General features: G+C 47.6%; 1 long non-coding RNA gene across 1 annotated transcript; it reads right to left on the bottom strand.

Annotated features, from left to right (window-relative positions):
- Positions 1-1180: 1180 nt before the first annotated feature.
- Positions 1181-23182, bottom strand: LOC132654605 (uncharacterized). The gene is made up of 5 exons (XR_009592244.1): positions 22318-23182; positions 22015-22157; positions 3366-3515; positions 2304-2476; positions 1181-1452 (listed from the first exon to the last, which is right to left on the bottom strand). It is a non-coding gene; the product is annotated as an uncharacterized LOC132654605 (long non-coding RNA).
- Positions 23183-23262: the final 80 nt, after the last annotated feature.

The following is a 23262-nucleotide window of genomic DNA, read 5'->3' as shown; positions in this document are numbered from 1 at the left end:
CAGATTAAAGGTGTATCTTACCATGTCAAAAGATCCAGTTTAAAATGATTTCAAATGATTAAATTTAAGAGAAAAAAATTCCTCATAGGTTTGCCTAACTACTTGGGTTTTGGTTGGTTGGTTTTTTGGTTTAGGGTTTTTTGTTTGTTTGTTTGTTGAGGGTTTGTTGTTGTTGTTGTTTTCTGTGTAACAGAACCCTGCCTTCCTAAGCTGGACTCGAACTCACAGAGATTCGCCTCTGCTTCCCAAATCCTGGGATTAACTGCGTGTACCACCACACTTGGCTGCCGCTTGGGTTTTAGTTCATTTCTGATGTAGTCAAGTTGGAAACCAAGAGTAGTTATCACAGATGGCCACAGAGAGGAACTCTGAGAAGAGGACATTTGAGCAGACTAGAAGCAGAGCGGATGGGGCCTTCCTGATGAAGCCTGTGCTCCTGGATGACCCATCTAGCCTGGACTTGTTTCTAGACTAAACTGTCCAGATTAGCCCTTCCAGCCTTGGCTCAAGTGCCATGCCCCATTTAGGCTTTCAGGCAGTATGGTCCTTTTCTGAGTCTGAGCACATGCAGTGGGCTGTCCTTAGCTATGGGACTGTTTCCTTCATTAGGAAGCCTCTCGGGCTAGCAGCCGAGAGCCTGCCTATCTGCAGCACAAAGTGGCTGTGGGGCAGGCAACAGCAGGGGGATGAATAAATAAGAGGATGGAGAAATGCAAAGGCTACAGTGAAAGGAACCTCAACCTGCTAAAGAATGCTGCTGCTGCTAGGGGACGGCTCGCCTACTGTCCATCCTAATGGGATTTCCCAGTCCCACTCTCCAACAGGAGGGCTGAACTGTGTCAGATGAAGAAGAGAAAATCATTAAGACAGCAGAAGTTCACGTGCATGATCCCCAGTGGAGCTCAATTGTTGATATTTTGTATTTTGGGGGTCTTTTCTATTCACCCACTCTATTTCTTAAGTAAATAATACATGGTGACATCCTCTCTCTCCTTCCCCAGCTCCTGGTCCCTACCTGAGACTCCAAGCCCAGCATCTGAAGCTCCACCTCTCTTCTGCCCATCTATAGGCTGTCCAGCTTTTTAAAGTAGCCAATCAGAGATAACAGGGGAGCAAAATTTACATAAGAATGATCCCAGTATGTGACAATGCACTGTCCTGACCAGATCTTGGGGCTCAGAATTCAGCATTTGTATACATAGAGAACCAGATCAATCCCCAACAATAGTCCACTTCTCTTTTTCTTTTTTTAAAATTTATTTATTTTTATTTCATGTGCATTGGTGTTTTGTATGTCTGTGTGAGGGTTTTGGATTCCATGGAACTGAAGTTACAGACAGTTCTGAGCTGCCATGTGGGTGCTAGGATTTGAACCCAGGTCCTCTGGAAGAACAGACCGTGCTCTTGTTGTGCCAGACTTGGGAGACCCCCAAAGACCATCAGGAGTTGAGTCTGTTGCAAACAAACACACAATCTGTATTCTCAGCTCAAGCTGGGACTCTCACAGACATCAAGGCACAGAATCCAACTGAGAGCCCCAAGCTCATGATTGAGGGTGATTTATACATCCCAGTCCCTCCCAGCCCCTCCCAGCGAGCCCAAAGCAGGGGAATTCCAGTCTGGCAAGCTTCTATTGGTTGAAACACAAAAGGGGATGTTGCATTTTAAAACAATTGGCTGTGGGAAGGTGCCAAAACCACAAATGGTTCTGGCTTTCTTTGCTCTCTCTTGTGTGTGTGTGGTGGTGGTGGTGGTAGGGGAACACCTGCTCTTGGATTTCTGTGGGAATGTCCTGTCCTATGCTGATTGGCTGTTGCTAGGGGACAGGTGATCTGGGCCAGTTTCCTAGCAAGAGTATTTCTAGTGGTGGGAAGGAATGCAGCAAGGCTGGTCCCCACTCCTACCCCCCTCACAGCTGGCCAGACATGTCTTCAGATGTCTGGCCTTGGTTCAGGCTTGTGCTTTAAACTTTAATCCAATAACCCAAAAACCTAATTTTTAATTCTTTGGTCTCTCACCCTTAACCACTGAGCTGTCTCTCCAGCTCTGCCCACTTCTCTTTTTAATAGAGACATGATCTCTTCCAGGCTGGTTTCATATACTCAAATAAACTCCCTATATGTAGGATGCCCTTGAACTTCTGATCCTTCTGCCTCCACCTCTGCAGTGGAGAGGTGCACCACCATGCTGGGCTTATGCGGTCTAGGGACAGAACACGAGGTCTCCGAATGTCACAAAAGCACTCTACCAACAGAGCTACATGCCTAGCCCTGAGATGGCCCGCTTTCAAGCAAAAGATGTACCTGTTCTTGAGAGGGTGGCAGAAAAGCTTAACACGAGGTGAGCCAGTCTCTGGCGAGGAGGCAGGCAGGAGACACGCTTGCCACTTCTCAAAGATACCTGGTGGGGATGGAGCTCCACTTTTGGCTGCTTGTTCTGTCGCCTCAGTGACCCCTGGGAGCTGCATCTTAAGTAACTAACAATTTACAAATTGTCTCAGAATGAGGCCCATCCTTGGTTCCCAAGAGACTTGGCTTAGGTATTTTTGTATTTCCACAGCTCTCAGCACAACCATTTTTAAAAAGTGGACACTCAGGCTGGAGAGATGGCTCAGAGGTTAAGAGCACTGGCTGTTCTTCCAAAGGTCCAGAGTTCAATTCCCAGCAACCACATGGTGGCTCACAACCACGTATAGTGAGATCCGGTGCCCTCTACTGGTGCGCAGGCACACATGCAGGCAGAATGATGTATAAATAATAAATAAATCTTAAATTAGTGGACACTCTAGCCAGACATGGCTTTAATCCTAGCACTCAGGAGACAGAGGCATGTAGATCTCTTGAGTTTGAGGCTGGCCTGGTCTACACAGTGAGTTTTAGGATAGCCTGGGCTACACAGAGAAACCAGGCCTCACCCCGCCCCCCCCCCCCCCCAAAAAAAAAAAGCCTGGCAGTGGTGGCCCACACCTTTAAACCCAGAACTTTGAAGGCAGAGACAGGAGGATCTCTGTGAGGCCAGCCTGAAGTACAAAGCAAGTTCCAGGACATCCAGGGCTTTATTACAGAGAAACCCTGCCTCAAAAAAAAAAAAAAAAAAAAAAAAAAAGGACACTCTGAACATTTCATAGACAGAGCTAGTATATTCCTACCTCCTGTCTGGGTCGGGTGGTCAGCTCTGTAGAAGGCTCTGCCTTGTAATACCCTGGTATATCTTATTCCTCCCTACTAGCCAATGGCCATAGCCAGGTCCTCCTACTCTAAGCACTTACACCCACTAGGGGGCACCAATGAGTCATCTAACTCCTGTCTGGAGACCCTGCAAATCCTTTGTCCCAAAGTCTCCATGCTGAGTAGAGCACACCTCACCTCAGGAGCTGGGGGGCTGAGTCAATGTTGAGCTGGAAGTTTCCTTTGTTCAGAGGCTTCCACTGGATGTGTGCAGAGGAGTGTGCTTGGCTTTCTTAGCCCTCCGCCCCCAGCTCTCTCTCTTAGGAGGGTGGGACAACTGTTTCCACTCTACGGAGAAAGAATCCCGAACAGTTAAGGATTGTGACTTGCCTAAGGCTGTGTTTTCTAGCTTGGTCCGGAATTCAAACCCCAGTTTCCCCTTCTTACCTGTGAGGTTTTACTTAGATCTTCTGAACCAGCCACCCGAGGTGGCACACGCCTTTAATCCCAGCACTCAGGGAGACAGAGGTAGTAGATAGATCTCTGGGAGTTTGAGGCAACCAAAGCTACACAGAGAAACCCTCTCAGAAAAAAAATAAATAAATCAAAACAAAAAGCCTTCTAAATGTTGGTTTGATTATCTGTTGATCAACCAGTCAACAGAATCAGAACAACTAAACCTGGGACACAGCTCATATAATACATGCCTTTAATTTCAGCATTCTGGAGTTCAAGGCCAGCTAGGACTATGTAGTGATACCTTGTCTCAATCAAACAAAACAGATCCCAGAAAGGCTGAAGGAGGGCCAGGTTGGGATCAGCATGAGGCAAACTCTGAAAACTTGCTAATACTGGCCTTCTTACAGTCACCTGAGGGGGTTATTTCCTCCCCCATATATAAGCGCCCATCCTCAAGCTCATCCCTCAGGTGACCTCTGAGAATAACAAAAAGAATTAACAGCAGCCTGAAGTAATGGAAAGCCAACCTCCACAAAGCCTTCCCTCCCACTTGCTTCCAGTAGGGCCACCCACTGTGGGGTGAAGCAAGTCTCAGATTCCTCTCCAAAATGGGAGGTCCATCTTGCCAAAGCCCCTCTCTCCTCTGGCCACCTTCCCACCATAACACCACTGAGTAAAGACTGACCTACTTTACAGCCTGAGGGCAGGTGGTCCAAGGTGCCAGGACTGCGAGGGGCAGAGTCAGGATGGACACCCTCAAAAAAGGAGCTAATACACAGAATATTTTCTTGTCCCCTAGCTGTCCCTTACCCTCCACAGGTAAGTCATTTTTCTGCCTCCTGGGTGTTTTGTTGGGATACCATGCCAGCAAACTCCCACTGCTTTCTTTTCTGCTTTTGTTTATTGGCCAGGTTCTCAGAGTGTCTCCCTGGTTGGCCTACAACTTGTTCTGTAGACCAGGCTGGCCTTGAGACCACAGAAGCCCACCACCCCCTGCTTCCTGAGTGCTGGAATCAGCCGGTTCCACCATGCCCAGCCAAGACTCCCTTGGTGGGTTTCTGGAGTCTTAGCAAGGCCAGATGGGAACAGCATGGCTGCATGGTGAATGAGTCCCTGGTGCTAGCTGCCCATGTGCCCACCACAGGCCAGCAGACCTTTCACTCTTCAGGCCCTGGCTCCAGCACTCTCCCTCGGTCTCTCAGCATCTAGGCAGATGCTTCTCACAACCCCTTCACCTTCTCCCTCGCTGGTGAAGGCGACCCTTCACCTTTCCCCTCACTGGTGTTGGGTTCAGTAAGCAGAGCCCCGGCACACCTGGGGCGATGCAGAGTGAGGCAAGCATCCAGTTACAAGCTGGGGCTGGGGAGGCAGACAGTGTGGGCAGCCCAAAGCTCTGGGAACTGGTGTCAGGGAGCCATGCCACTGTCTGTCCTCTATATGCTTTTCCATCCCTGGGGTTTAAAGACCGTGGCATCAACTGGAACAGTGGAGCTTGGTAAAACTGTAAAGGGCTGTTCACAGCCCTGGGGATGCTGTTATCCTCTGCTCTTTCCTCCACCAGTGCAGCCTCCTCCCCATCCCCCACCCTCACCCTGGCACCACACACCATGTCTATTTAAGGCAAATCTCCTGATCTTTTAAATAACATTTGCTTGTGAAGAAGGCAGGCCAGGCCAGAGTATAGGAAAGGGGGGTGGGGCAATAACCTCTCAGAGGATGGGGCGGGGAAGACCAAGAGTGGGGAGGTGTAGGGTGTCTTGGTGAGAGCCCAGACCACCGCCAGCAGCCTTTTATTTGGTTCTCAGGACTAGCTCAAATACTGGAGTGAGGCACTCCCAGAACGCTGCAGTGTGGCCCTAGCTGGGGTCCAGGTGGGGGAGGGAAGAAGTGGGGTTCTGGATGCAGAAGGAATGTGTGTTTGGGTGAAGGAACACACAGACTGACCAGCAGGGAAAGTGGGAGAGTCTGCAGTAGGACTGACCACTAACCGACCTCAGAGACAGCCCATGTGAAGGATAAAACACAACTGCTATTTGATTCTACAACTCAAGAGTCAGAGAGTCCAAGGACAACACGGCTAGTGAACACAAGGGTTAATATTTTCTCCCCTGCTCTGCCAGGTTTCTTTTGCGTGAGTCACATGACAATAACCCTTAACCTAGGCCAGGCACCATCAAAGCCCACCTTTGTCTTTATTGCTCCTCATAGGCTCACTAGATCAACAGTTTCTCTCTGGCCTGTATCTATGCCCCAGACTGCCTGGATTTCTTCTTCCCCCCTTTTGCTCTTGGTACATTTTCCCATCCCCATCTCTGCCAATACCCCTGGGTCCTCCCATGACCAACATACCCTTTTCAGGGTTCAAAGGGAGACATTAGGGGTCTTTTACAGATCATGTTGCTTTCCAGGGACCAAGCACTCACTTTACAGGCTTGTGAACCCCAAAGGGCTGGCCCCATCCCTATGTCAGACTGGATTGGGGCTGGGGAACAAGAGGAGAAAAAGCCCTAGCTTGGCTTTGTTTTGGTCACTTGGTTGAAAGAGCCATAGTGGTCCAATCCAATGGCCTTGGAGTACACATGAGCAGGCTGTAGCCCTGAGAATGGGGAGAAAGTCCTTGGGGTCCCAAAGCAAGAAAGAAGTTTAGGCGGATCTGACTGGGACCTCACATAACCTCAGGCGAGCCTCAGTACCCGGGGTCTCCTATAGGAGGTTCAGCCAGTCTCAGCGACTATGTTCAGGGGAAGGTAACTGTCTAATGGGCTACCCTTAAATTTGTTGAGGTCTTTCTAGTCTGGCTCTACTATACCTCTTTACAAACCTCTTTCTCCCTTTGGGCTTCTGTCACATGGATGGATTGTATGGGTTGTTTCATTTTTGACAAGGTCTCATAGAGCATGGGCTGGCCTCAAACTCTGTATGCAGTGAAGGATGACCTTTACTTCCTGCCTCCACATCCCCAGCGCCACGACTACAGGCTTGCATCAAGGCGCCCTGTTTATATGGCCCTGGACTCTGAGCTCAGTGCTTTATGCATGCTAGGCAAGCATTCTACCAGCTGAGCCACCTGTCTGAGGTCCTATGCAGTCAGGCCTTCTCTGCCCTAGCTCAGCAGCCCAGCCGCATTCTCAGAGCCCACTGAGATCTCTCTAACAGCTCTGGCCGCCACTCTCCCCCTCTTGATGAGCTGCCCCACACACGATCCAGGTAACTCCTGAAGCTTTAGAACCTCCCAGGTTTCTCACAGCCCAACTCCCAGCAGTCCACCTCATCATCTGCATCTGCTCTCCTAGGCTCAGTTTCCTCACCTGAGGTCTGGAGATGGATCGGGAGTTAAGGGCACTTGCTCTTCTTTCAGAGGATTTGAGTTTGGCTCACAGCATCCACATCAGGGAGCTCACCACCACCTGTCACTCCAGCTCCAGGGGACCTGACACCCTCTGTAGGTCTTCTAGATCACCTCACTCTTACATACACATGCACACACACACACACACACACACACAGACACAGAGCATGCATACACATAAATAAAAAGAAATCTCAAGCAGAACAAACAGTCTGACCTTTCACTTGGGAGGCTTTGGAAATGCTTTTCGGAGGCACTTGGACAATGTTAGGTGACTCGACCAGAGCTTCTATCTTCTCCACTAGAAACTGTTGCTGCCCACTCCATTCCTAGTCTTCTCTGCTCAGACTGGCTTGGCTCAAGCCCCACTCCTTTCTATAGAGTCCAGTCCCCTTCTCCAGGCCTAAGAGAGAGGGAACTTCCACCTTCTTGCCTCCACCTACCACTCCTCCCCTCCTGTGGGAATGCAGAAATGGGGCTCCTGAAGATCCCACCAGCAAGATGCTTGCTATAGGAACGGCAGGCTCTGTGGAGCTTTCCACTTCCCCTTCCTCCTTCTGTGGCTGTGGTTTTCATGGGAAATTGTCCTTGACCATCAGAAACATCATCACTGTCACAGGGTTTCTCTGTGTCGCCTTGCCTGTCCTGGACTCACTTTGTAGGGATTACAAGTGTGGATGCACCACCATGCCTGGCTGCTATTGGGACTATAAAGAGAATCCAAAATCAGCAGGGTCTGACACTGCTTACGAATTACAAGATGTTGGGAGGTCACATGCTTTCAAGCTCCAGTTTCCTCATCAATAACATAGGGACAGTGCCTATTTTAACCCAGCACAGAAGAGTCAAATGATGCATACGGACTGACTAGCCTGGCACCTCATCAATGAACACACAAACTGGTGAGACTAGGTACAGCGGTACGTGCCTAGGTACAGCGGTGCGTGCCTGTGGTCCCAGCTACCGGAAAGGCTTAAATGAAGGATACCTGAGACCACCTTGGGCAACATAGTAAAACTCCACATAAAAACAACAACAACAACAACAACAACAAAACAGGGCCAGGTAGTTGTGGCACATGACTTTAATCCCAGCACTTGGGTGCAGAGGCAGGTGGGTCTCTGAGTTTGATGCCAGCCTGGTCTGCAGAGCAAGCTCCAGGAGAGATAGGGCTATACAGAGAAACTCTTGTCTCAAAACAAACAAATGAACTCCAAAAATCCAGGGACTTGGAGAGTTGGCTCAGCAAATGAAGCACCTTGCGTTTGTCCACTGATGTAGTATAATCCCAGAATTCCTATGGTGAGATGTGAGGCAGAGACTGAAGAATTGTCTGAAAGTTCATGGGCCAAGTAGCCTAAAGTACACAGCACAGCAGTAGAAACAGGAGCCCCTGAAATCCTGCCTTAATGGGTCCTGAAAGTGTCCTGACCTCCACATGTAAGCTATGGCACACATGTGACACCCACCATATAAAAAAAACCCAAAAACTCCAAAAACTTTGCATTAGTAAGTAGAAATTTGTAGCTATAGCTCTTGGGGTGTGTTGCAATATTGAAGATTGAACCTGAGGCTTTTAGCCCATATTAGGCAAACATTACTACTGATCTGAACTCCTGTTGGGGTGGGGAGTGCGGGGAAGTCAGTCTTTGATGGGTAGCTAGAGGTGGTCAGAAGATAAAAGTAAAAACACAAAGTCTCAAACATGGTGCTAAATAACCTACATATATTATCTTATTGAAATCTGTTTCTTCCTCTGTCAAAGGTAGGTGTTTGAGATAGACATTTCTTGAATTCTCTCCAATTCACTGAGAATTGTAAAAAAATGTTTAAAGTAACACTTTTTACTTTATCAAACAACTTCTATCTTGTTCTGTTTGTAACAGTTTTTTTTTTTTTTTTAAGTCCAGAAGACTGACTTAGGGCCTGGTGTATTCTAACAGTTGTCAATGGTCAACAATCGATATGGACCCAGAGGCAGGAAAGAGGCTGTGTCTTTCATTTGTTTGCTGCTGTGATGTTCTCAACACACATCAGCTGGCTTGAGCTCACTATGCAAGCTCGCATAAAAATGTCGGTGATCCTCCTGCTCTACCTCTCTGGTGCTGGGCTCTGAGGCCTGCACCACTCACTAGGCCTGTCTGAGCCTCTTTCCCAAGAGTGGCGGGCAGCACTGAGAAGGGCCGGGAGGGATCTGTCCCTTGAAAACAGTGACATCATGGAAGCTTAGCTCTGGATTCTGCCCAGCATCCGTTTCTGCCTATGTGAGGCCCCAGGCCCCACGCTTGGGTCTGGAACTTGTCAGCCTCACCTGTCAGCCCTCCTCTGGCCAGTCTGCTGGGCCTACTGTTATCACTAGAGACAGCATGGCTGAGGAGAGTCAAATGTAGTCACAGTCCAGAGGCGTCCGATGAGCCAAGCAGCCCCAGTTTGACTGTATTGCTATGTGACAGACACTGGGAAGAGCTCAATGACTCATTCTTTCATGCACTCATTCATTTATTTTAGTATTAATATATTAAATACCCACAGCTGGGCATGATGGTGCACACCTGGAATCCCAGTAGTCAGGTGGCGGCAGGAGGATTAGGAGTTCAAAGGTTACATATTATGTGCAAGGCCTGGACTACATGAAACTTACCTCGAAATAGTATAAAAATAGGAATTAAAAAATAACCCAAACAAACATGCATACCACATTTGGCCCTGAAATGGCTCAAGGGAATTAGAGAAAACTTCCTGTCTATAGTCTAGAAGCAGCAGCTGAAGTAGTAGGGAGGCTGAGGCAGCCTGCAAATTTGAGACCAGCCTAGGCTGAAATGAAAAAAAAAAAAAGACAAAACAAAACAAAGCAGTAACAGTAACAGATAAAGGAAGGAGAAATGTGCTACAAAATAAACAGAGGCCAGCCTGGTCTATAGAGCAAGTCCAGGACAGCCACGGCTACCCGGAGAAACTCTGTCTCAAGAAAACAAGAGAGAGAGAGAAGAAACTGAAATTCAGCACTTTCTAACTGTCTAAAGAGGCCTCTTTTGAGTTGAGAAAGGAATATATAGCTACAAAATCTTTCTAGACAGGAAAGGGTTCATAAAAGTCCTGATAGGAAAGCTTTGGATGTTTGTGTATAATGTGGCAAACTCCCTTCTAATGAATGCCAGTTGAGCAAATCAAAAAATGATCACAGCAAGACAAGGTGGCACACACCTATAATCCCAGCACTCAGAGGCCCCAGCAGGAGAGTTCAGGGCTAGCCTGAATAATACAGCAAGACCATTTCTGAAAGCAAACAAAAATAACCACGAAGCCCACAAACCAAACACCATATGAATTTCTGCTTCCATCTAGATGACTTATATTCCCACATAAGAAACATAAATTACCATCTCCACCCAGTGCATTTAAGAAACAAGGATTCTCTAGACACTGAAAACCAGACAAGGAAAAATAGTGACTACTCAGTAGGAAACAATGAGGTAAATTCTATGAATGTCCCACCATGTCGATTAAAACAGTTTCCAGATCTCAGCCTAGGTAGGGGACACTCTTGGGGCAGTCTAGCAGTCCCTTTTTACTGAGAAGAACACATAAGATCTTCACAGGTAGAGGCAGGAAGATCAGGAGTTCAAGGTCATCCTTAGCTGCATGGAACCAGAAAAAAAAAAAAAACAAAACTGAGTCTGGTAACCCAGGTCCACAAAGACAAACATGGCACGTACTTGCTTATATGTGGACACCAACTGTATCCACGACCAGCCTGGATGAGACGTTCTGTATCAAACAGAAGTGTGTGTGCATGTGCACATAGTGGCACACGCCTCTAATCTACTTTCTTGGGAGGCTGAGGCCAGAGGACTGCTATAAACTCAAGGCCAGCCTGGTCTACATATGGACATACGGACCTCCACGTTAGTCAGGGTTACATGCCAAAACCTGTCCAAAAATTTTTAAAAAAGAAAATTTTAGTACAGTAAGATGTCTGTTGGGGGTTGGTCTGATACTTGTATTTTGATGCTAACCACTGGCCCTCAATGTCTGTTACACCTCTCCTTGTTGTATAAACCTGCCTAAGACATTACACCTGATTCGCTGATTAAAGACCTAAAGCCTGGGCAGGGCAGAGAGGCACAGGCGTGGTTAAGACGGCTGGACTCTGGGTTCAAGAGACTCTCCAGAAAAAGACAGACTGGAAGAGGAAGAAGGAGGATGCTACATGGAGATGAAACCACGTAGAGAAGAAGAATTTTTTTAATAATTTATTTTATGTGCATTAGTGTGAAGGTGTCAGATCCCTTGGAATTGTCGGTATAGACAGTTGTGAGCTGCTATGTGGGTGCTGGGAATTGAACCCGGGTCCTTTGGAGAAACAGACAGTGCTCTTAACCACTGAGCCATCTCTCCAGCCTCCAAGCAAGTATTTATAAGTTTATGGATGGAAGGCAGCCCAGATAAGGATGGTTAAGGCAGATGGCATTGGATGGGGGCTGGGAGGTAGATGCTGAGGTTATTGAGACAGTGTAGGTAAATTATCTGCCCAGCCCAAGGTAAACAGGCAATTATGAAATTTAACAGGTGTCTGTGTCTTATTGTGATAGTGTGTTAAATAATACTGCCACAATAATTAATAGGGCTAATAATAAACATTTAGCCCAACGTCATTATATTTACAACAGATATCTCTAAATAACACAGATACAAATATTAACATTTTTTTCTCCCCTATATTTTATGCATTCAGGCTTTTTGTTTGGCTTAGATGTGTCTGTATACAACATGCATCCAGTACCCACTGCAAGAGGATACTGGATCCCCTGGGTCTAGAGTTACAGATGCTTATGAGCCACTATGCAGATTCTGGACATTAAACCTGGGTCCTGTGCAAGAACAGACAAGTGGCCTTACCCACCGTGTCATTTCTCCAGCCCCTAGTCTTCAGGCTTTTAACACTTGTTTTCTAGCCAGTTGTGGTGGTAGATACCTCTAATTCTAGCACTTGGGAGGCAGACAGATCTCTGTGAGTACAAGGCCAGCTTGGTCAACACAGCAGAGTCCAGAGCAGTCAGGGCTACACAGAAAGACTGCCTCCTGTTTCAAAAACAACAAACCAAACAGACACCTCATTCTTCCAGATGGGCTCACATACTTACACGTCTATATGTGCAGGGTTCTAGAGGAAGCATAATGAACCACCACTCAAGTCTCAGTGGGGTCTAAGATTCAAATGAGATAAAGAACAATCTGTTTCTAGCCTCCCATGACAAAGGAATTCATACACAGAACACTCTGGTGTTACCAGCACATTACACACTTTTACAGCACAGGCTGACCCACAGCCTAGTGGTATGTTTTACTGGGACATAGCCATGCCCTCTTGTTTTCCCATTACACTTGGCTGCCTCCCTACTCTACTTACAACAGCGGACTGTAGTGGCTCTAACAGACTTGTAGTTATGTGGCTCACAGAGCCCTGTGAAACTAGCTCTTCACGGTGATAATTATACAGATGTGTTCTGGCTGGTTCTTGTCACGTTGACACAAACCTAGACATATTTGGGAACAGGGAATCTTATTGAGAAAATGCCTCCTCAGGATTGGCTTATAAAGCCAGATTTGGTAGCACATGCCTCAGGGAGGCAGAGGCAGGTGGATATCTCTGAGTGTGAAGCCCGCCTGGTCTACAAATCGAATCCAGGATAGCCAGGGCTACACAGAGAAAACCTGCCTTGAAAACCAACATTTACATATAGTTAAATCTATGGGGCGTTTTCTTGATTGATGATTGGTACGAGAGATCCAGCCTATTGTGTGCAGCGCTACCCCTAGGCAGGCGGTCCTGGGCTGAATGAGCAAGGAGGCTGAGCAAGCCAGTAAGCAGCATTCTCCCATGGCCTCAGTGTCAGTTCCTGCCTCTAGGTTCCTGCCCTCACTTCCTCAGTGATGGGCAGTTACCTGGGAGTGGAAGATGAAATAAACCTTTTCCTCCCCAGGTTGGTTCTGACCATTCTACTTTATCATAGTAATAACCATCCCCCATCACACACACACACACATATACACAGATGAATTCAAGCCTAGTATGGTGGTGCACGCCGTTAATCCCAGCACTTGGGAGGCAGAGGATCTCTGTGAGTTTGAGGACAGCCTAGTTTACAAAGCCAGTTCCAGGACAAGCTAGGGCTACACAGAGACTATCTCAGAAAAACAAAAATAAAATAAAGACCTGAGGCTATAGGTCACATGACTAGTGATGGGGTTCGATTCTGTGTCTTTGTTCAAGAATTTCCCTTTAAAAGCCATGGCATGAGTGCACAGGTCAGAGAGCAACTTGCAGGGGATTGCTCTCAGCTTCCAGGATGTGGGTGCTGGAGACTGAGCCCACCACCAGGTTAGCAGCACAGAGCCACCTCATCCTATCATTACCTCCTTCATTCACCTTTAACCATGCTTTCATTCATTCAGCAAGGCTTCAGGAAACCCTGCTGCGTCCCCTACGCTGAACTACCTGAAGGGAAAGAGAGAACTGTGGACTTTAGGGCTTTTCAGCTTGACCTCACCTTCCCTCTAGTACCCCAAGCGTACCTCTGTCACTTCATCTCTCCCATTTGTTTCCATCACACCAAAAATATTTTTTTTTTTTACTTTTTATTAATTACAGTTTATTCACTTTGTATCCTAGCTGTAGTCCCCTCCCGCCAAAAATTTATTTGTCCAGCCTATCTTTGTTGTTTTTTTTTTTGAGACAGGGTTTTACTCTGTGGCCCAAGCTAGACCTGAACCCATAGGGATCCACCTACCTCAGCCTTGTGCTACCACGTCCAGCTAAATTTTTTTTAAGTTTTATGCAGTTCAGGACAACCTCAATGTGGTACTAGCTAAAGATAACCTATAGCTTTTATTTATTTCTAAGTATTTATTTATTATTTTATGTACATTGGTGTTTTGCTTACATATATGTCTGAGTGAAGGTATAATTCCAGTTCTGGAATTTCACACAGTTGTGGGCTGCCATGTGGGTACTGAGAATTGAACCTAGGTCCTCTGGAAGAGCATCTACATAGAGGAACTCTGTTTCGAAATAAACAAACACATAAATAACATCTATTTAGTGTGTGTCCCCCAGCAAACATGTGGAGGTCTGAGGACAATTTGTGAGAGCTGGCTCTCTGCCTCCACCATGAGTGTACAGGAAGCTTGCTGAGACATCTTGTAGGCCCAAGAGTTTTGTTTTAAAAATACCTGCTAAAAGCCAGGGCGTGGTGATCCCAGCACTTAGGAGGCAGAGGCAGGCTGATCTCTGTGAGTTTGAGGCCAGCCTGGTCTAAAAAACAAGTCCTCCAGGCTGACAGCCAAGGCTACACAGAGAAACCTTGTCTACAAAACCAAAACAAACCAAAGTTCTTAGAAAATATTTGCTAGAACCAGCTGTTGTGTATTTTTTTGTAGTTGCTATGTTTTTGAAGATAGGGTCGCTATGTAGCACAAACTAGCCTCCAACTTGTGATCCTCAGCTCCCAAAGTGCTAAGATGAAGGTATGTACTCATACCCTTTCATATCTGACTGTAAACTTGAGTTCCAACTCTGGTTCTGGGGACAAACAGGAAGACTGGGGAAAAGTCTCTTTAAAAGAGGAAAAGAATGGGGGTAGGATAGGGCAGGAGGGAAGAACAGAACTGGGCTGCCATGCTGTCTGCAGGGCTGTGCAGACAAGAACGGCTCTGGGAAATGTACATGCTGCAGGCCAGCAGCAAGAAAGGGCCTAGAAAGGGAAGCTGAAGAAGAGGGAGCAGGTCTAACTCTGAGGAACGGAACTGGCATACAGTTCTATTGCTTTTTGGCATATGAACCTCAGAGTTCCTTGAAAAGCAACAAACAGGCACTATCTTTGCTGCTACACAGACCCTGTAGCTGAGCTGGGAGAGGGTACAGCTCACTGGCAGAACACCTGCCTAGCATGCCCTGCCTTCATCACTGATACTGGAGAGAGAAAGAAAAATGGCTGTAGTCTGAGGTCAATTCTCAGCAATGTGACAGGAAGAGGGGGGGAGAGAGGGAGAGAGAGAGAGAATGGAGAGGAGGAAGAAGACAACTAAAAAGAAGGTTCAAAATAACAGCAGTGTTTAAAATAACAAAAGCCAGCCAGGTAGGGGGTGGGGATGCACACCTTTAATCCCAGCACTTGGGAGGCAAAGGTGGAGGCAGGTGGATCTCTGAGTTTGAGACCAGCCTGGTCTACAGAGCAAGTTCCACGACAGCCAAAGCTACACAGAGAAAACCTGTTTTGAAAAACAAAAAATTTGTGAGTGCCCCAATTTATGGCTGACACTTGGTGGAAATTCAAGGGTTAGGTCCTAGGGGTTTTGGTTGCTGTGGTACTAGGAAATCCCTAAGGCATTCAGATGTATTCTTAGATGCACCTTAGGAGTTGTCCTTTTTTTTTTTTTTCCTTCCTTCCTTCCTTCCTTCCTTCCTTCTTTCTTTCTCTCTCTCTTTCTTTTCTTTCTTTCTTTTTTGAGACAAGGTTTCTCTGTGTAGCCACGGCTGTCCTGGACTCACTTTGTAGACCAGGCTGGCCTCAAACTCACAGAGACCTGCCTGCCTCTGCCTCCCTAAGTGCTGGGATTACAGGCGTGCAACCCTATGTCCAGCTGAGTTGTCCTTTTTCAAAAACCAATTCTGGGGACTAGAGAGACAGCCCAGTGGTTAAGAAAGCTTGCTGCTTTCCCAAAGAACTCAAGTTCAGTTCCTAGCACCCACATCAGGTAGCTCATAACCACCTCCAGCTCCAGAGGTGCTCTCTGTGTACACACGCGCACACACGTGTGCACACACACACAGCAGACACTCAGGTACATATACACAAAAAAATTTTCTGGTCTGCAGGTAAAAAATGGGGTCAGCTGACCCTAGATGATATCTAGGTCCCTTTGACACGGATTCTATGATCTGCAGTTCCCTGTACCCACCATTGAGAAGGTAACTAGGTGGCAGTGTTGCTTTCTCCCCAGCTGCCTTTAAGTCTTTAGAGAGGGCCTGGTGAGATGGCTCAGGGGTTAAAAACTCTGGCTGCTCTTCCAAAGGTCCTGAGTTCAATTCCCAGCAACCACATGGTGGCTCAAGGTCATCTATAAAGGGTTGATATGTCCTCTTCTGGCATGCAGGTGTACATGCAGACAGAGTACTCCTACATTAAAAAAATACATAAATAAATACTTTAAAAAAAGAAAGAATGAGTGTGCCACCCCTCTCCTTCAAGGACAGTAAAGATGGAGGACACAGGGGCAACACTTACCCTTCATAGGTAAGGGTAGATGCTGCCTCTCTCTTCCTTTGCCCTACTTTAATATAGGTCCTCAGGACCCAAAAGACTTGCCGCTTGGTCCGCTGGACACTGATCAAGTGCAGTGACGCTCATGTTAAGTCCGTTGGCCTTTCTTGGAAACTAGGACTATAGGGCCAACCTGCCACACCTGGTGGGTAATCTGTAATTTCTCTGGTTTACAGGGTGCCCTCTCCCAGGCTCTGGGAGGCCAGGGAGTTAGGCAGGGAAGCAGGCCAGAGCAGTAGTCTCTGACCTTTGGTTCCCTGGAAGGACTCAACAGGAAGTAAAAGTTTAGCAAAGGCTGCTTAATGGATGCCAGAACTTAAAACCCATTTCAAACAAAAGCAAAGCCAGAGTTTTTTAACAACAACAACAAAAATTACTGAGAGTTCATACGAAAAGATCATTGATTAAAAATGCCACCATGTCCAGCTGGAAATTTCTTTCTTAGCCCAAACTCAAGATCCTTTTGTCTCAGCCTCTTGAGGAAAAAATTCTATCACTTTCATCCCTTTTAGTAGTTACCCTCTTAGTGCATTGTGTGCTGCTGCAACGAAATACCCGAGACTAGACAGTTTACAAAGAACAGAGGTTTACTTTTGATCATGGTTTTGGAGACCAGTAAGTACAAGAAGTTGACACCCAGATCTGCTCAGCATCTGGGGAAGCCTAGGGCGGCATCACCTACAAGCACTATTAACATGAATCTGGAGAGTAAGATTCCAATGTATAACTTTGGGAGAAGGGCACTTTAAAATCATAGTACTCACTACCTGCTTGATAGTGATGTCAGCCACTGAAACTGTTTCCCTATCTGCACACTGTGGTTATGTAGGAATTCACAGGGGAGAAGGACAAGGTGCTGGCTGCTAAGAGGAAGTGTAAACAGCTTTCTTAGGGTTGAGTCCAGAACCTTTGGCCTGCTCAGACACTACTACTGGGGCTTCTCTGGATTCGTCTTCTTTTTTGGAGACAGGGTATCACATCTCTAGCCAGCCTGAAACTTGCCATGTACAATAGGCTAGCTTTGAAATTCCAGAAATTACCTGCCTCTACCCCCACAAGGCTAGGTTTAAAAGTGTGTGTCACCACAACCAGCTTGTATTGTTTCTTCGTTGACCTTGAACTGGTAAAATAATGGGCTACCATACTGTTTATGCAGTGCTGAAAACCACGTTCAGGACCTCGGGCACACGACTTCGTTACTACTCCATTGCTATGAGGAGATACCATGACCAAGGTGACTTTTAAAAGAAAGCACCTAACTGGGAGCTTGCTTTACAGTTTCGAGGAACTGGGGGGCGGGCGGGCACAGTGTGGAGCAATAACTGAGAGGTTGCCTTGATTTGAAGGAAGCAGGCAGCAAAACCCAGGGACATAGCTACTCCAACAAGGCCACACCTCCCGATCCTTCCCAAACAATCTAGCACCTGGGAATCAAACATCCAAACATATTTGCCTATGGGGCCCACAAACACTCAAACCACCACAGCATGCTGGGCAAGCACTCGGCTGAACCATACACCTTACCCTGAACACTTGCTTTTCACTCATTCAACATTCATTCTTGAATTATGTCGGATCCTAGGGAAGGCATTCAGCAGTCACAGAAGGGACTTAAAGATGAGACACACTGGCCATGGTGGCACAAGCCTTTAATGAGCAGAGGCGGGTGCATCTCTGTGAGCTGGAGGCCAGGTCACCTGAATGCAGACCCAGGTCTTGTGGTAAAGCTACTCTGCGAACAGCAGTATTTGCCTTTGATCTGAACTTGAGATCCAGGTTCACAAAGTGGCTCAGAATAAGGGAAGCGAAAGAAGGAACGAGGTTGCAGAGACTCTGAGCTCCACTGACCTGCAAATACTGCTAGGCCTTACCTAGCATTCCTGCAACTGAGCACTATTATTTCCACTTTATAGCTTATTTAGTGATAGTTGGCTAGTGATTTGCTCAACATTCCTCAATCACAAACATCCCTCCCAACCCCTCTGTTTTTGAGACTCTGTATCCTTGGCTGACCTGGAGCTTGCTATGTAGACAGGCTGGCCTTGAACTCACTAAGATCTTCTTGCCTCTGCCTCCTGTGCTGGGACTAAAGTATACATGGATGTTTATTCCTCCGGAGCAGTTCACCTTGTTTTTTGAGCATCTCATTGGGACCTGAGCTGGCCAATAAGGCTAGGCTGTCCAGTGAGACCCCCGGAATCTTCCAATTTCTGCCTTTCCCCACTGGGATTACCAAGTCGCTCTTTATGTGGGTGCTGGAGAATGAAACTCAGGTCCTGGCATCCAATGAGATTTACTAAGGGCTGGGAGAGCTCTGCCTATTGTTTTCAACCCCAGTTATCTAAGAGATCGCAGGAGCAACAGGGGGATTTTAACCACACAGAGCAACATCTTGTCTCCCCCCTCTTGCACCTAAAAGGTTGGGACTCAAAACCCTATTGGCAACCAAGAAAATACTCCTCAGAAACACCCATCCTTTGAGTCTCAAGGTCATCCTTGACCTGTTTACTTATTGCCCAGGATATCTTATGGTGAAGAAGTTGAAGTCAGAATTCCCAGCCTGTTTGGGAGGGCCCAGACACACCAGGGAGGTGTTTCTCAGGAGTGAACTTATCTGATTTTTTTCCCTTTTTCTTAAGAATGAACTGCCGGGGGTGGGAGGCTGGAGAGATGGCTCAGTGGTCAAGAGCACTATCTGCTCTTCCAGAGGTCCTAAGTTCAATTCCCAGCAATGGTGGCTCATAACCATTTGTCATGGAATCTGATTCCCTCTTTTGGAAGGCATGAAAACAGAGCACTCATATGCATAAAGTAAATAAATAAATCTTTAAAAAAAATGAACTGCTGGCTTGGCACACATCTTTAGAGGCAGAGGAAGGCAGACCTCTATGGGTTCAAAGCCAGCCTAGTTCACAAAGCCCAATAGAGCCAAGGGTACACAGAGAAATCTTGTCTGGAAAAACAAAACACAAAAAGAATAAAACATTGTGGCTGGGAGTGCCATACACAACTTTAATCCCAGCATTCGGGGGAAGAGGAAAGAGGATCTAAGTTTGAGGACAGCATGGTCTACAAAGCAGGCTCCAGGTTAGTCAAGGCTAAATAGTGAGAAACTGTCTCAAAATAAATAAGGAAACAAATAAACAAGAAATATATGCACAGAAAATTAGAGAAAGGGGCTTAGGCACCAGGACAATCCTGAAGCCTTCTACAGAAGCAGCCCTGGCATTACTCAACACAATTTATTGCAGATCTATTAATGGAAAACCACTGGTCAAGCTCTTTGCTAAAGGCAATGGGGCTATTACTCAGTAGGGTACTTCTTAGAACTAGGGAAGCAGGCAAGATTCTAAAACAAGGTATTCCCAGACTCGAAGGAAAGAACAAGGCACTGTGAGCATAAGGAAAGGAGAGTGGGGACTGAGGAAGGGTCGAACTTGAGTGGGGGAGATGGCAGGGAATAGAAACGTGAACCGCTCAGAGGTGACACTGGAGGTGGCACAGCTGGAACAGACAGGTTCCCATCCTCTGGCAAGAAGCCAACTCCTACAACCACAACTCCTTTTTCTAGCTAGATGAAGACTGAGCCTGTAGGCAGTATAAAAAAATCACAGGGAAGAGCGGGCTGGCACAGACTTCTGGTCTCCAAGTCTCTTTGGGGTTGTGGGGTGCAGAAAGGAATCAGGCAGTTGCCTCTGGAGTGCCTAAGAGATGTAACATATAGGATGCTTTTCTGACACATTATTTTTATGGTTCTGGAGAAATGGCTCAGCAGATGAGAGCTTTGCTGTGCAAGCATGAGTTCAAATCCTCAGCATGTATGTAAAACAACAGGCATGGCAACATATTTATAACGCCAGCTTTGGGGGGCAGAGATAAGTAGATTCTGAGAGCTCATTACCCTAGTGGAAACAGCAGAGCTTCCCTATCAGTGAAACACAGCAAAGAGGCTGAATGAGAAAGACTTCATGTCTTGTTCTGGCTCTACCTGTACACAGACTATCACCTACACACTCCCTCCATATCCACATGAATCCTCATGAAGAGTGTTGCTTATTTATGGGTCAAGAGAGATGGCTCAGCAGTTAAGAGGAGCTTTGTTCCTCCAGAGGACTCAAAGTTCCAGGGACTCTTGACAGCGTCTTCCCACCTCTGTGGGGATATGTACGCACGTGGTACACCACATATGCCCAGGTGCGCGCGCGCGCGCACGCGCACAAAATGAAAAACAGGGCTTTTGTTGTTTGTTTGAGACAGGGTTTCTCTGTGTAGTTCTGGCTGTCCTGGAGCTCGCTCTGTGGACCAAGCTGGCTTCAAATTCAGAGATCCACCTTCCTCTGCCTCCTGAGGGCTGGGATTAAAGGTATGTGCCACCTCTGCCCTGACTAAAGTGTTTCCTTAATATGTTTCTTATGAAAGCAAATAAATGAGAAAAATGAAAATTAGCCAGGCCATGGTGGGAAATGCTTTTAATCCCAGCACTTAGGAGGCAGGGCCAGGTGGATCTCTGAATTCTGTGGCCAGCCTGGTCTACAGAGCCAGTTCCAGGGCAGCTAAGGCTGCACAGTGAAACCCTGTCTTGAAACAAACAAACAAACAAACAAACAAAAAGTCTAACAAGAAACAGTATTGCTTTTTTAAAAAAATGATTTATTTATTTTTATTCGTGTTAGTGTGAGGTGTCAGATCCCTTGGAATTGGCATTACAAGGATTTGTGAGCTGTCATATGGATGCTGGGGGAGCAGACAGTGCTCTTAAACGCTGAGCCATCTCTCCAGCCCAAGAGACAGTACTGTTAAAGACAACATATAATGAGGGTTAAGCAACTATCTTTCCCATCCAGTGCCAGAGGTACTTAGAGCTTTGTGCATGGCAAGCTGGTAATGCTCCTCCAACTCCACTGCAAAAAGTGAGTGAGCAGGCATCGGCTTCAGCAGGTAAAGGTGCTTACCACCGAGGCCACAGACTGGGATTAGATTCTTGGGACTCACCTGGACAAAGGAGAGACCCAACCACTTCAAGTTGTCCTCTGACCAACACACAAGGACCATGACCTGTGTGCTCAACCCCACAAAAATTTTCAAGGGGAAGGCTGGGTGCAGTGGCTCTAAGTGATGGATGCATGTGCTCCCAGAACTTGAGAGTTGGAGCAGAAGGATTAAGAGTTCAGCCTGCTCAGCAAAACAGACCTTCTCAAAAAAACCAGGGGAGGTGGACACCAAAAATTGAGTAAAGACTTTGTTGCAAGAAAATTGTAAGGTAGATTTTCAAAACAGTGTAGTTTTGTAAAGTATGCATAAAAAAAAAGACTAGAAGGACATAGTAATCTTGTACACCAAACAACAGGACTGTTCTCAAGTACCGTTTTTCAGTATTTAAGAAGTATTAGTATTAGAAAAAAAAGTATTACTTTTAGAAGTATCACCAGCTTCCTAATTGAAAAATGCAATAACGGGGACCCATACAAGCTCCTGCCTCGCTGTCACTTGTCTGCACCTCAGCTTTACCATCTATAAAATGGAGACCTTAACTGCAAGATGTACTTGTATTACAAAACGTTCAAATCAACCCTATGGAGGATATACCTAAGTTTTGAAAACTGAGTTTCTCCTCTGGGAAAATTCCAAGCTACAGCAGAATTCTACAGGGAAGAGAGGGAAGGAGAAAGGGATTTCCTCTTTGGTAAAGGAAGGAGGAAGACTTCAAAGGCCTTACCAGAAGATCTGCAGGAGGGCAAAGTGTGGCAGGGGTATCTGAGGACTCACAAAATTGGTACCACCTGGAGATGCAGGACGTGGAAGAACCTTGGAAACTCTGGGAAAGTGTTGCACCTACCTCGGATTGTCAGGGCCTGATTCCTGCGGAAAGCAGGGCCGGAATTAATCACTGACACGGGTGTGGTGGGAATTCTGTTACCAATAAACATAGATGAACATCTCCAGGCCATGGCAGGAGTTCACCAATTACTTCCCAAATGGCTGACTATGTCACTGGCAAAAACGCCATCAGTTTCCTTACCTGTGAGATGAGAGATTAAGACGGAGACCGCAAGTTATCAGGGAGACCAGTCACAGCACAGCTCTCACGCGTGATGGAGCGAGTAACTCTGCTTGGCAGGTCCGCACAAGGAAGTTCCTAGGGACTAAGCCGCTGCCCAAGGTCAAGGTTCCTCACTGGTCCGGGGGCTGCAAATCAAGCTTTTTCACGTTCACCGCCTCGGAGCGCGGCCTCACGCTCCACATCCCGACGCTAAGCCCCGAGCCCGGCCCAGCCCTTGGCCTCTTGGCTGTGGCCGCTCAGGGATTGCGGGGGGCTGTGGCCGCTCAGGGATTACGGGGGTGCTGCGGCCGGGATGACTCGATCCACATAGAGGAGCTCGGGGCAGGGGCGCACAGGGCGCTCGGGGCGGCTGCTCTCGGGAAGGTGCGGGCTTTCGCGGGCGGCCGTCCCGGTCAGCGTTTGCTCGGCGAGGGGGAGCCCTACCGCAGGGCCGCGGCCCCGCCACCACCCAGGGGGAGTCGGGGCGACCCCGCCCTAGGCGTCAGCCCGCTCTTCCCTCCCCCCAGCCGGGGTTCGGAACTGGAGCGGAAAAAGGGCAGGACGCGGGCAGCCTCCACCAGCGCGGCGGAGGGAACGACCGTCCCTTCCAGGTCGGTCGAGGGACCCCCTGCCGGAGCCGGAAGCGCCTGCTTGCCCCGAGCCTCCCCTCGCAGGGGACGGGGCGGGGGTGAGGGAAGAGAGTCTGCATTCTCCTGCCTGCGCTCGGCCAGAGAGGGGCAGTGATTTCCTCAAGGTCACTCAGCAAACCGGGCGCCGGGCTCAGGTGTTCGCCGCCCTCCCCAGAGCCCGGCCCGGCGGCGCGCGCCCCGGACCCCGCAGGAATTGGGGGGTGAGCGAAGCGCCAGCGGCAGCCTGCACCCCCGACGCCGGGGCACGGACCGGGAGCCCCGCCGCCGCCGCCCG

Source organism: Meriones unguiculatus, chromosome 6 (genome assembly GCF_030254825.1).
Source record: "Meriones unguiculatus strain TT.TT164.6M chromosome 6, Bangor_MerUng_6.1, whole genome shotgun sequence".
NCBI lineage: Eukaryota > Metazoa > Chordata > Mammalia > Rodentia > Muridae > Meriones > Meriones unguiculatus.
Note: the sequence above shows the minus strand (reverse complement) of the source record. Positions and strands in the feature narration are given on the sequence as shown.